The sequence below is a fragment of the Sceloporus undulatus genome, chromosome 1 (assembly GCF_019175285.1).
Source record: "Sceloporus undulatus isolate JIND9_A2432 ecotype Alabama chromosome 1, SceUnd_v1.1, whole genome shotgun sequence".
NCBI lineage: Eukaryota > Metazoa > Chordata > Lepidosauria > Squamata > Phrynosomatidae > Sceloporus > Sceloporus undulatus.
Genome location: NC_056522.1, coordinates 249,881,337 through 249,894,252, shown reverse-complemented (window position 1 = coordinate 249,894,252; position 12,916 = coordinate 249,881,337). Strand labels below are relative to the sequence as shown.

The 12,916-nt window shown below is 44.1% G+C and overlaps 1 protein-coding gene across 1 annotated transcript in view; it reads right to left on the bottom strand.

The window, feature by feature from the left end:
• Positions 1 to 12,916, bottom strand: part of IHH (Indian hedgehog signaling molecule) — a 34,221-nt gene that overhangs the window by 9,505 nt on the left and 11,800 nt on the right. The gene's annotated exons all lie outside the window — the stretch shown is intronic.

Here is a 12,916-nt window from a genome sequence, read left to right as displayed (position 1 = left end):
CTGTATCCTACCTGAGGAATCTGCTATATTCTGTTTAATGGTAAGGCCAGCCCTGTTGGCTTTTGAGCAACAGAAGGTCACTTCTGACCAATATACTGGCCATGTAATTCAAAGCAGTAGAATGGACTATGCTGTTGTTGTTTTGTTTTTTTATACTGCCTATGGTTTGTTAACTGAAATAAAGGCATTCATTCATTCATTCATTTTAGACTCTTAGAGAGAGGCCCCTCATGAATACTCCCCATGTTTTTTTTTTAAAAGATCATCCTTGCAAATAGAAAGCTATCACACCAGGAAAAATGTTTGTAGCCTAGCTGTATCCTTATGTTAATTTCTTGCTCCCTAGGATTTTAAAAACAACAACAACACAACAAAGTGTCTTTTGCTCTCTACAGTCTTCTGAGGTGGTGCCATCCATTCAGTTACCTCAGGACTCCTCCATGACATTCTGCTGAAGGTGTAGCCTGACCAGTTTAAACTCAGATCTTTTTGACCAAATTAAACAGAAGCCAAGAGAGGCAAAGCTTCCCTCTTTTTAAACCTTAGCTTCATTCCTGCTCTGTCAAGTGTCTCTCAACCCAGTTGGCAGCTGTACTATCTGTTCCCAGCTTCTCATCTCAAGCGCCTTAAGTGCAGATCATGTTGCCAAGCTTGATCCCAATTATAGTGGGATGAGCTGCATTTTCCCAAAGCGTGGGAAAGATGTGAGGTTTTTTGTTTTGTATTGTTTTTTTGCTAGGTGGGGGGAGAATTATAACACTCAGAACCACACCATCAGTAGGGTCATGGGGGATTCTGGGAAATGTAGTACAAAAAGTTAACATTTCCACGTTCTGCATTTTCTCTTTTTACTCCCATTTCAAACATACCCTCTGGAGGATTACAGTACACATTAAATAAATACAGGTTGAGTTTCCCTTATCCAAAATGCTCGGGACAAGAAGTGTTTTGGATTTCAGATTTGGGAATATTTGCATATAAATAGTGAGATCTCTTGGATATGGGATGCAACTCTAAATACAAAATTTATGTATGTTTTGTGTACACCTTATATACATAGCCTCAAACTAATTTTATACACAATATTTTTAATAATTTTGAGCATGAAACTATGTTTGTGTACACTGAACCACCAGAAAGTGACTGTGTCACTCATATCTCGGCCACCCATGAAAAAATTCGGAGTATTTCATAATTTTGGATAAGGGAGACTCAGCCTTTAGTCCCAATTTCTACATGGTAGTTGTCTCGAGGATTTTATTTCAGTCCACATAGGATGTTGAATACATAGCACAAAACACACACACACACACTATTCAAACTTTTAAGACAGCAAAAAGCCAGTCTATACTATCCTGACTCCTACAGGTTCTTCCCTCACCCACCTCTCAATCATTCTCATTCAGATGAAAATTTCCATTTAAATATATATTTTTACATTTCTGAATTGTATGTTCTCAATTCTAAATTTCCAGAGGGACAGCTGTGCTAGTCTGTTGTAATCTGTGGCATTTTCAAGACTATGAAATTTATTCCGGCATAAGATTTCACAGACCACTTCATCAGATACATGATACATAAATTGATAGGGATATACACAGGGACAGGGACAGAGAGCAATAATGTCAAAAGGAAATGACATTCAAAAGGCATATACATTACATAAGAGCAGAATAGTTACAGCGACAATTAGACAGTGTTTAAGATAACACAAACGTCCTGGCAACAGAAGCTATTTAACACATTGCAAGTAGTTATACATTTTGAATCCTAATTCAAGCCAGAAATGATAGAAATAAATTTCTTGGTGAAATGATACTCAGCAGTTTCACCAGTGGTTCAGCAAAGTAATTTTAGTTCTTACTTAATCATCTCTAAAGGCAGGTATTAGGCTCTTATGTGTGTTACTGTGAAGGACACAACTAACATTTCTCTTTTCTTCTCCTACATCACCATTCTATCCTTTATGGTTTTTGCATTCCTTAGAAGTTAGAGCAACACTGTTATAGCACTGACCCCACTTAAACTGCCATGACTACATCCTCTGGAATCCTGGGATTTATAGTTTGGTGAAATATTTAGAATTATCTGCCAAACAGCTCTAGTGCTATTAATGCAAAGGAGTCTTTGTATCTTCCCAAAATGCGAACCCCATCATTTTGTAGAATAGAGCCATAGCACATGGGATAAAACAGATACAATTGTGCAGTGTGGATAGTCCTATAGATGCACACAATTATTTGCCAGCCCTGATTGTTCACACGTGTGTGTGTGTGTGTGTGTGTGTGTGTTGCTTTGGAATAAGTACTATTTTGTTAAAGAAGAGCATATCTTTTTAAACCAAAAAGAATAAAATAAACATATGTAACCATGTACAATGGACCCTTGTTATCTGCTGGGGTTTGGTTCCAGGAACCCCTGTGAATAACAAAATCCATGTATGCTCAAGTCCCATTAAAATGCAATGGCATAGCAAAATGGTGTTCCTTATATAAAATGGCTACACCCCAGCCCCACCATCTTAGCTTCCCTGCTGTATTGTCACATTTCCACCATCACCAATCCTGTACTTAACCTCACTGGTCTGACATAGAAATGAATCCTGAAATGTCACTTGTGAATGGAGTTCTACACAGACATCTCCTGGTGCATGGGTGTTTGGTGGTAGAACATGTTTCTTAACCAGTGTGACAACAAGGCTCCTCTCCATCTGTGCGTGACCATGTTAGGGGGCCACCAGCAACAGTTTGCAAAGGATGAAAAGCCTGGCCTTCCCATTTCTTAGGTCAGCCTGTAAGATCAGCTTTGAGGAGAGGGTGAAGAGCAGAATGGCATGCCAAGGTGATGCAGAACCTGTGTTCAGAGGAAAGGTCAGGAGGCCAGGAGGACTGGCCTTTGTCCCTAGGCGAACAGAGCAGGCTAAGCGCAAAGGGCCACTCCAGTTTCTACAACCCCACACCACTGTTTGTTCTAGGCCTGAGAGATAAGGGGAGATAGAAGACAACAAACAAATCATGGAAGGACTGAGAATGTGTGCCTGGGGGTGGGGAGAGGGTGTTTATCCCCTACAGATGCCCAGTCATGGGGCCAAACAGTGGGGTTCCCATCACAAGGTCTGGCTTGCTTCTTCTCTGCTGAACCCCTCTGTAATAACAGGTTACAAAACAATGTTGTTGTCATAATTTGTGCCCACTGTAGAAAACAAATAAGATGGGTGAGAGCCATGTGTGGAATGGGCTGTATGCAGCAGTTTTTACGGGCCACTTCAAAGCCCAAGATGGCAAATCCAGCCAGTCACTCATTCTTGGGTTGTTAAGACTCCCAGATCTCATGCAAGTAAAATGCAGTCCCTGGAACAATAAATGCCAACACACAGCCTCTTCCTTTCATAGATGCTTCACCTTAATAGGACGTATCAAGAAGACCTTCCTTCATCCAATAAACACACACACACACACAGCCCCTTTAAAGACCACTCCCACCTCCCTTGGACAGGAGCCTTGCTTATGCCTCTCAACCAGGTCCACAGGAAATTGTACTGGTGCACTGTACAGGTCCACAGGGAATTGGCACATACACCCCTGCAGGCCATACATGCCCTTGCAGATTATACCATTTTTACAATCTAGTTGCTGATTCCATGGGAGACCTGCACCAAAAGATCTCAGGAGGAAGAAGCCTCCTGCCTTTGGACTCACGCATGGTTCATTCATTACAGATTCCAGCTGGAACCAGCAGGTGTCAGTGTAGAGTTGCAAAGGGAAAGCTAATGGATAGCACCAAAAATTATTATTATTATTTATTAACCTTTATTTATGAAGCGCTGTAAATTTACACAGCGCTGTACATGCAATCTTTTTAGTTAGACGGTTCCCTGCCCTCAGGCTTACAATCTAAAAAGACATGACACAGAAGGAGAAGGGAGTGGTGGAGGGAAAGGGTAAGAGGTCCAGCAGTTCCTCTCAACCTCCGAGGTCTGGACCAAGGCAGATGGACTGGAGGGAGGGCAAGGCTTCATAATGGATGGTTAATCATTATCCAGAGAAAATACATAATCACAAGTAGGATAATACATATACAGTACATAGGAATACAGGAAATGGATCGATAAACAGCCAACAACAGAACATCAGATAGTAAGCGACAATTATGCGATGCCTGGGAAAGCTTCTCTGAATAGGATGGTTTTCAGCTCCGTTTTGAAGCTGGTTAAAGAAGTGATGGCTCTTGCTTGTGGAGGAAGAAGGTTCCAGGAGTGAGGGGCAGCAAGTGAAAAGGGGCGAATCCAGGATGGGGCAGAGGAAATCCTGGGCTGAGACAGGAACCCTTGACTACCAGAACGGAGGGCCCTGGTGGGAAGGTGAAGAGAAAGAAGGTCTGATAAGTAAGGAGGGGCCAGTCCATGGAGGGCTTTGAATGTCGACAGCAGGAGCTTATACTGAATGCGGAAAGGGAGAGGGAGCCAGTGAAGGGATGCCAACACAGGAGAAATGTGGTCAGAGCGGTGGGTGGAAGTGATAATGCGTGCAGCTGAATGCTGGACAGAGATTAAATGGGGTTTAATTCCCCCTTTACAAGGCATCAGAGAATTAAAGAGATAACAGGTCTATCTATTCCCCTGGGTAGCTATGACTATAGGGAGAGACATGCTCTGAAAGATCCCTCCACAAAAAGTGCTGCTTTTGCTGGCAGGACTATGCAGGCAGTTATGGATGCCCTGGTATTCAGACTGTTGTCTGTGCCTTCAAGTTATTTCCAACTTATGGTGAACCTATCATGGAGTCTTCTTGGCAAGTTTTCTTCAGAGGGGTTTGCCATTGCTGTCCTTTGAGGTTGAGAGCATATAACTTGACTAAGTCGGTTTCCATGGCTGAGTGGGAATTGGAACCCTGGTCTCCAGCGTTAAAGTTCAATACTCAAAGTGCTACACCATGTTTGTACTCTGTGTTCAGATAATGCCCCAAAATCTAATGGTGTGGGGCCTGCTTATGAAGAGAAAGAACATGACTTTCCTAACAGTGTCCAAAACTCTGAAGAAATGGCCAGCATATCTGCTTCTTTCCCACCATCTAAGGAACAGTCATAATGCAGAGAAGGACAAGCCCTGCACATGTAACTCATAGCCTAGAGGCAAGTCTGGCCCTACCATTAGTTTAAGGTGGATGAGAACCACATTGTCCTATGTATGCCCTTGGGTGCAACTCCCATGATCCCATCATGTATACTTGCAAGAACAGAACTGCCTTAGCTGTTCTTCTTGTAAGGCAGTCATGATGAGTTGACTGTTCTGCTTGGAGTTCCCTCCTCTCCCCACCTATTTTGTGGACCTTACCAGATTCCCTGCAGCCTTTAAGCTGCTGTGCTCCCCTCTGCTTCAGTAAGCCAATGCCACTCAAAGTTATGGTCCCTGGACTAATGCTGGTCCATGAGCCATTGGGTGCTGGTCTGTAGAGAATTTCCAGGCCCCGGGGGGGGGGGGGGATAAATAGCTGTAGCCAGTAGGCATAAATATGGTACCAGTCCCTGGCACAGTAAGAAAACAAATGCATGCCCCCCACATCAGATAGCCTGAGTGGAGTAGACCACAGTGTTTTGTCAGCAGTGATGAAATAAGGTCCATCTGTCAGTATGTTCAGCTTCTCTACTCAGAATAGCAGGGGCAGGATGAGGTAGGCATTTTGTCCTCAGGCAGCAAAATGTCTTGGGTCATCCCTGTCCAGATGTGGATGGGGGGGGGATCTGTGCCTTCCTTCCATTATTAAGCAGCATCCCCCAGTGTCAAGAGGAGATACAGGAAGGTCTTCCATCCTACTTTCACTACTCTTATTATGCCCACCTATATTCAGACAGAAAGTTACCCAGTGGAAAGGGCAGGGAATAGTATACTGGCGGTCACAGAGGGAAGGGAAGAAATGGTTATTTACACTTCTGTGTAGTGAAGGATGAAAATTAAGAACCAAATGGACCTTGGGGCTGGGTAAAAAACACTTTGTATACTGAGGAATGTTACCAAAGTAGACAATAATAGTAATCTTTAAGCCAACATCTTTACCTCTCCCCTCTTTTTGCTTATTTTTGTTGAGCCTCATTTTACACAGCAGATCCCATATGAAGAAAGAGTGACAGTGTCAGTGGGGCTGTGAATCTGCTCTGGATTTTGGGTAGATCTTTCATGGAGCTATCCAAGGTATTGAAGCCTATATCCCAAATAGAAACTGACCCTTGGATTGCTATGTTAAAATTCAGTCTACAACCAGGAGTGGATTCACTAGCCTACTGACATGGGAACCACCCACTCCCGTTTCAAAAACATATAAGAGCCACCTCTTATGGCTCCCTAGAGCTGTAAGAGTGCTTCTTGAATCACTCCTATTCTCCAAGGCTGGCATTTATGAGGAGGGGGCTGTCCCAAAAGGTATACTGGCAATCTTATCACCACAAATGGGAGCCATCTGTTTGGGTTGAAGTCTTAGTTCAACAGATGAGATACTAAAGGCAGCTGGCTAGCTTATGGGATAGAAGAAAGGCCGTGTGGCATAACCTAGTCCTCTAGCATCTTTCCACTGCCCTCTATGCCAACATCTGCTGCTTCCTCACTCTGTGCAGTGTCATGGATGGCCCTACTAGCCTTTCCTTGCTTGCAACTCTGTCCCCACCCTATTTTTGCCTATCCTGCCACATTGTCACTAATCATTTACTAATACCTGGTTTCCCACACACCCACATCATCATCACCAGAAAATATAAATGGTGACTCTACATTATAGCAGCCTCCAGATAGGTTGGGCCACAATTCCCATCACTTCTGACCATTTGATTGGGACTGATGGGAGCTGCAGTTCTAAACACCAGGAGCACCACAAGTTGAGGGTGGCCATTTAGTTTGCCTTAAAAGTGAGCACAGTCACAGTGTATCTCAGAGAGGGAAGGGTCTGAGGAGAACTAGCATGAGACAAAGCTTTTACCAGGGAGATCTGGGTTCAGTGAGTGGACAGTTCACAGTCTGTTCACCTACCTCACTGGGTTACTGTGAGCAGGGAAATGGACAGGGAAAACCCATCTGTTCTACCTGGAGCTCCTTGAAGGAAGAGCTGAATTTTCAAAATGATCCCAACTGATCCTTAAGAAAGGGGTAAGGAAGCATCAAGCTGCAGACCAAGAAAGGGATTGCATTACTTTTTTAATTTGTTTTGATTTACTGTATGCTGCATCATGCAGATTGCCTGTGATAAATATTAAATACAATACAAAATAATACACAAAGAGGGATAAGAGTTTATATTGCTCAAACTCTTGGAGAACATATTTTAAAGGCTGCACCAACAGCAAGGCTATGAAGAAATCACTGATACTTCTACTTGTTGCCCAGAAAAGCAAGAAGTACAATTCCACTGCTGTAACACCAGCTAAGATGTCCACATCCTTTGCTTCAGAAAGCAAAGCTTGGCATTTAATCTCTCAGCAACACAGGACATAGCAGGAAACCCAGAAAGCAGACACATAACATACCTCAGGATCAGGTGACTTTGAAGTGCTTGGAAGATCTAGTATCCTGACTGAGCTGGTTGATGCTGTCTAAAGCTGAGCATAAACAGTGTGCTGGAAAGTTTCAGCACTACATGCTTAGAGTACTGTGACTCCACTTGAACTGCCATGGGTCCACCCTATGGATTTCTGGGATTGGCAGTTTCATGAGGTACTAGCAATTCACTTTAGACCAGGGGTGAGAAATGACGGGACCTCCAGATGTAGTTTAAACTTCAACTTGCAGCATTTGTCTTTATTGGGTTACATAGGATAGGGATGCTGGAAGTTGTGGTGCTTGGATGATGGAAGGTCTGGAAGTCTGCATGATTCCCACACTTAGTATACTACCATTTGAGCTCCCTAGCAGAGACAATTCCAAGTATCTCACTAAATTCCAAATCTCCTTACAACGGAGCCACTACAATACAAAGAGAACTGTACAGAGAGAACTGGCCTCTTGTATATGAGAACTAGAACCCTTTTCCCATCACATCTGTTGGTGGGGATGGGGGTGGGAATTAAAGATCTACAGCAGGCCAAGCACAAGACACACTTGTTCAGAAAGAGATATCTAAAAGAGATGGGGCTGGGTTTGGTCTTACGTTGGCTCCCAGCAGGCCAAGCATAGCACTGCCAGACTTTGGCTCAAGGAGCAAGGAAAAGGAAGCCACAGTGGGTGGAGAAAGGTGAGGCAGCCATGGTTGGGCCTTATCTGAGCTCAGGCACCCCGAGCAAACAGAGACTGAAATTCTTGAGAAAGATGGAACGATAAGGGCAGGTGGGTGGAATCCCGTTGCCCAGGGAAATGGGGACCCTTGGACTTAATGAAACTCACTCAAGAGCAGTAAGAAACCAAGAGGGAAGAGGAGAGCAAAAGGAAGTGGGGAGGCACACTCTAAAACTGAGCAGGGACCCCACCCTTTGCCAATGCTCAGGTGCTGCTGTTCTTTTGAACCCCAGCATGCTCTAGATCCCCTGCTTCCAGTTTGCCTTCTCCCCTGCATTCACTAGTCCCCTTGGAATCATAGGAGGAGAAAGCGGGGGGGGGGGATTTACTGCAGTTTTGCTTCTGCTTGGATATCATGCTGCTCTTTGTGTGTGCTTGTGTTTCATTGAGAGTATACCTTCCAGCTGTCCCTATTTGACAAGGACAATCTTTCATCCCACTTTTTCAGCTGTTCTAACATGGCCCAGTTTCTCTCTCATCCCCCTATGCTTTCCCCCTTTGTCCTCAGCTTACTTCAGTTGTTGCAAACTGAGTTCACAATTCACAAGTAGTTTGCACTAAGTCAGTTCAGGATGAGAGAAAGGAGTGGAATTTTACCCTTCCCAGAAGTCTCAAGCAAAAGGAAACTGCTACAGCCTCTCCTAATTTGTGTGTGGTTTCTCATTAATAAATCTTATCAGCTACATCAGGGGTAGGCAACCTTTTTGAGCCGGGTGCCGTGTTGCTGTCCCTCAGACAACTGGGGGGCCGAAGCCAAAAAATAAATAATTAAATAATTTTTAAAAAATGACCTCCCTCCAGAGAGAAAGGTCTGGTGAAGGAAAGGCCGCCAGGGAGGCCAGGGGGGCGGCCCACCAGGCCCTGGGCTCCCTCAGGGGCCCTTCCTCCGCCAGACCTCGCTCCGGAGAGAGAGGTCTGGCAGAGGAAAGGCCGCCAGGGAGGCCAGGGGGCGGCCCGCCAATCAGCGGCAATCGGCGGCAGGACCGGGCTGGGGCCGGTGCTAAGGCCTCGGCGGGCCGGATGCGGCCCGTGGGCCATAGGTTGCCGACCCCTGAGCTACATTCTGATGTTGCTTGGCCATGAATGTCCTGGTTTTCATCTGTGACGTGTTGGAAGGAATGTGAGAGACATCCCATGATCAGTTACTTCGTGCAACAATCTTCATAAGTTTAACATTGTTATTTTTGCTATATGCCTCAGGGCTGACTCTAACTTGTGGCAACTCATTCTTATAGGTATTTATTGACAAGATGTATAGGGGGTTCCATTGCTTTCCTACGAGACCGAGAGAGTGTGATTTTTCCAGTGGTCACCTAGTGGCTTTCCAAGGCTGAATGGAGATTCATACCCTCATCTCCTGGTAGTCAAATCTGCACAAACCACTAAGTGGCAACCTATATTTCTAGTTGGGCCATGGCAGCAAACCTCTTTCTCTGAGTTGTTTTTTAAGTGTGAGCTGCACAAAGGGGTTTGGAAGAAACATGCAGTCCACAGTTTGCATTTTGGCATCCCTGGGTAATATATAGATGAATTTGCATATATAAAAAGTTTCCTTCCTTCAAGTAATGACAAGCACCCAGAAATGGAGAGGAAGGAAGTGGGAGGCAAGCTCCTTACTGAAAGCTGCCCTGATATTGTCTCTCTCACACTCACTCTCTCTCTCTCTCACACACACACACACGCACATCTCTAGAATGGCTGAAGAAAAAGGGACTGCATGGAACAATGTGATGAATAATATCATCTGACTGGAAATATTAAAGGTTGACATCCCTCATTGTGTGAACCTGCAATGATCCAATGGGAAAGTACTTTTTTGGACTACAGCTTCCATAATTCCAGCAAGGCCATTAGGAAGATTCTGGGAGTTGCAACCTTCCAAAAAGGAACTTTCCTAAACTACTGACACAAAGAGAGAACCAGGAACAGCAGGCAATGTGCTAATAAAAGGACATAGCTGTTCCTTTCACCATATGCCACTTTATGGGCTTCAGGTCTAAAGTGGGATAGAGATTCCCTTATTGATTTATTTATTATAACATGCTAGTTATATACCTCTGGTATATTCTCTGTAATGGGAGCCCTGTTGGGAATCACAGAGCTCCCAAGGCCTGTTACCAAGGACAATTATGGGATATTTCCTAGGGGGGAGTCCTGGCCATGGCCCAACCCCATTATTGGGAAAGGATGGGAGGCACTGGCCCCAAGCACTCACTTTTGGATATCAAGAAGGGTAGCAAACTATCATTATTATTAATTAGTATCATAGTTCACCAAGTATTAAAGACTGGAGTTTTGGACCATTTATTATTCAGATTCTATCCAAGAATCTAAGAATTAGTGAGATGACATCAGATAATGGAACATGTTCCAAGCTGTGCCACTTTTTGTAATTTTATTAATATATTCATTTTTTAAAATTACAGAATGACAGTTTTGTATCTATTATTGTTGTTATTGCTGCTACGAGTGTTTTTGTTTTGTTTTTTACTCTGGCCCCATGCATCTCATGGGCTGACTTTGGGTTTGATGCACTTTGGCATAAGTGGGTGGAGTGTTGTGTGCTCCTCTGCCTCAGGCAACAAAATGTCTTGCTCAGGCCCTGAGCATGCCATGGGCAAAGCTTACCTGCCTACTGCTTGATTTGGCTCACCTTGGCACACTTTAGCCAGGTAGATACCCCAGTGACACCAGGCGAGAATGCTGATTCAGGGAGGCCTCTGGTTTCATTCTGGAGCCTCACCTGGATCATAATCCAAAGGCAGGCAGGCAGGCAGGCAGGCAGGCAAGCAAGCAAGCAAACCAACCCTGCTGACCAAGAAGGACACAGAGCCTCCTCCTTATCTGCATTCCTGGCGCCCACAGGCATTTCCCCGGTGATACCAAAGAGCCCTACATAACTTGAGGTCCCACACCACCCCTCCTCCCCACCCTTAGTGTCACCATCCCAGTTTCCTGCTCCAGCAGCAGGCAAGCCTTGTGGAATTTACAAGAGGGAATCGTCCACTGTGTAAGCATCTCAGTCATGCTTGTGTCAACATCTCCACAATGTTTCTCAGCAGCACTCACCTTGCTCAAATACCCTCCCAACGACCCTGGCCTGTGGGGAGAAGGGGGAAATTGAGGAATGGCGGCTGTGGTTGGGGGAGGGCAGGATGGATGGATGGAAAGAGAGAAAGGCAGGCCCTATCCAGTAGCAAAGTGAAGAATGGTTTTACCTTTGGGATGACAGTTTCTAGAGTCTTCCAGCCAGATGGCTCAGGGATTCAGAGAAAAATAGTCTAGAGAAATAACTACTACAAGCTCTGATCCAGCTGGTTGGTGTGAGAACAAGAACTTGCAAGATGGCACAGCGATCAAGCCCCCACCACTGTTTTAGATCACTGTGATCATTCCACATTAGCTGCCCTCTCTGTTTCTCACAGATTCTGCAAGTGGCACTAAGTGTTCATTCCAAAGCATTAAATGGACCCAAGTCTTCCTGTACTCCCCCAGTTCCTACCTCTTCAAAGGTGCCTGCCAGTCTTGAGATGACCATGTTGATGTAAGTATTGCAAGGTGGTGAAGAGAAGAAAAACTTGCTTACATTATAAAATACAGTATTTTTAACTTATATCACATCTTGATCATTTTTTGTAAAGCCCGCTAATCTTACAAAACAGCAGGGTTTACAAAAACACTCTTAGTGTTTTTGGATAACACTTCTTGTGAAACACTCTTAGTGTGAAATCAATCAATGATTTAATTACTTATTTAATTCATTAGGCAGGATATGTAGTAATCAATCTCCCAAGGCCTGCTGAAACAAACAAACAAAAATTACATGCCTGCGGAAAGACACAAGGAGGGTGCCAGGTTAACCTCTCTGGAAATTGAGTTCTAGACTCTAGGAGCAGCCACTGAGAAGACCCTCTCCCATGTTCCCACCACATGTACATGTGGGAGAGCGAAAAGGACTTTCCTAGTACCTGTTCAACTTATATGAGGAAAATATACAAAGAGCAGGTTTAGACTTAGAAGATGGAGGAGTGGAGATAGAAGGAAGGAATATCAACAATCTAAGATATGTGGGTTACACCATATTACTAGTGGAAAGTATCATAGACTTGCAACAATTACTAAGGAAGGTCAAAGAAGGAGTGCAAAGGCAGGCTTACTGATGAACATAAAAAAATAAAAAATAATGACTACTGAAGAACTACAACCTAGGCAATGAGGAAATCAAAATAGTTAAAGAATTCCCATACCTTGGATCAAACGTTGATCAGAATAAAAAATAAAAAGGCTAGGAATGGGAAGGGCAGCTATGGAAGAACTAGACAAGATCCTAAAGAGTAAAGAAAGTTGAATTGTCCAAACCATTGTTTTCCCCATCACCATGTAGGAAGTGGACAGTGAAGAAAGTGGATAGGAACAAAATAAATTCATTTGAGATGTGATGCTGGAGAAGAGTGATGAGAATATAGGGTTGTCATAAGCCAGGACCTCCAAACTGGGACAAATGTAGGACAAAGGTAGGACAACATTTTCAAATGTAGGATCAGAATAAAAAATAAAAAGGCTAGGAATGGGAAGGGCAGCTATGGAAGAACTAGACAAGATCCTAAAGAGTAAAGAAAGTTGAATTGTCCAAACCATTGTTTTCCCCATCACCATGTAGGA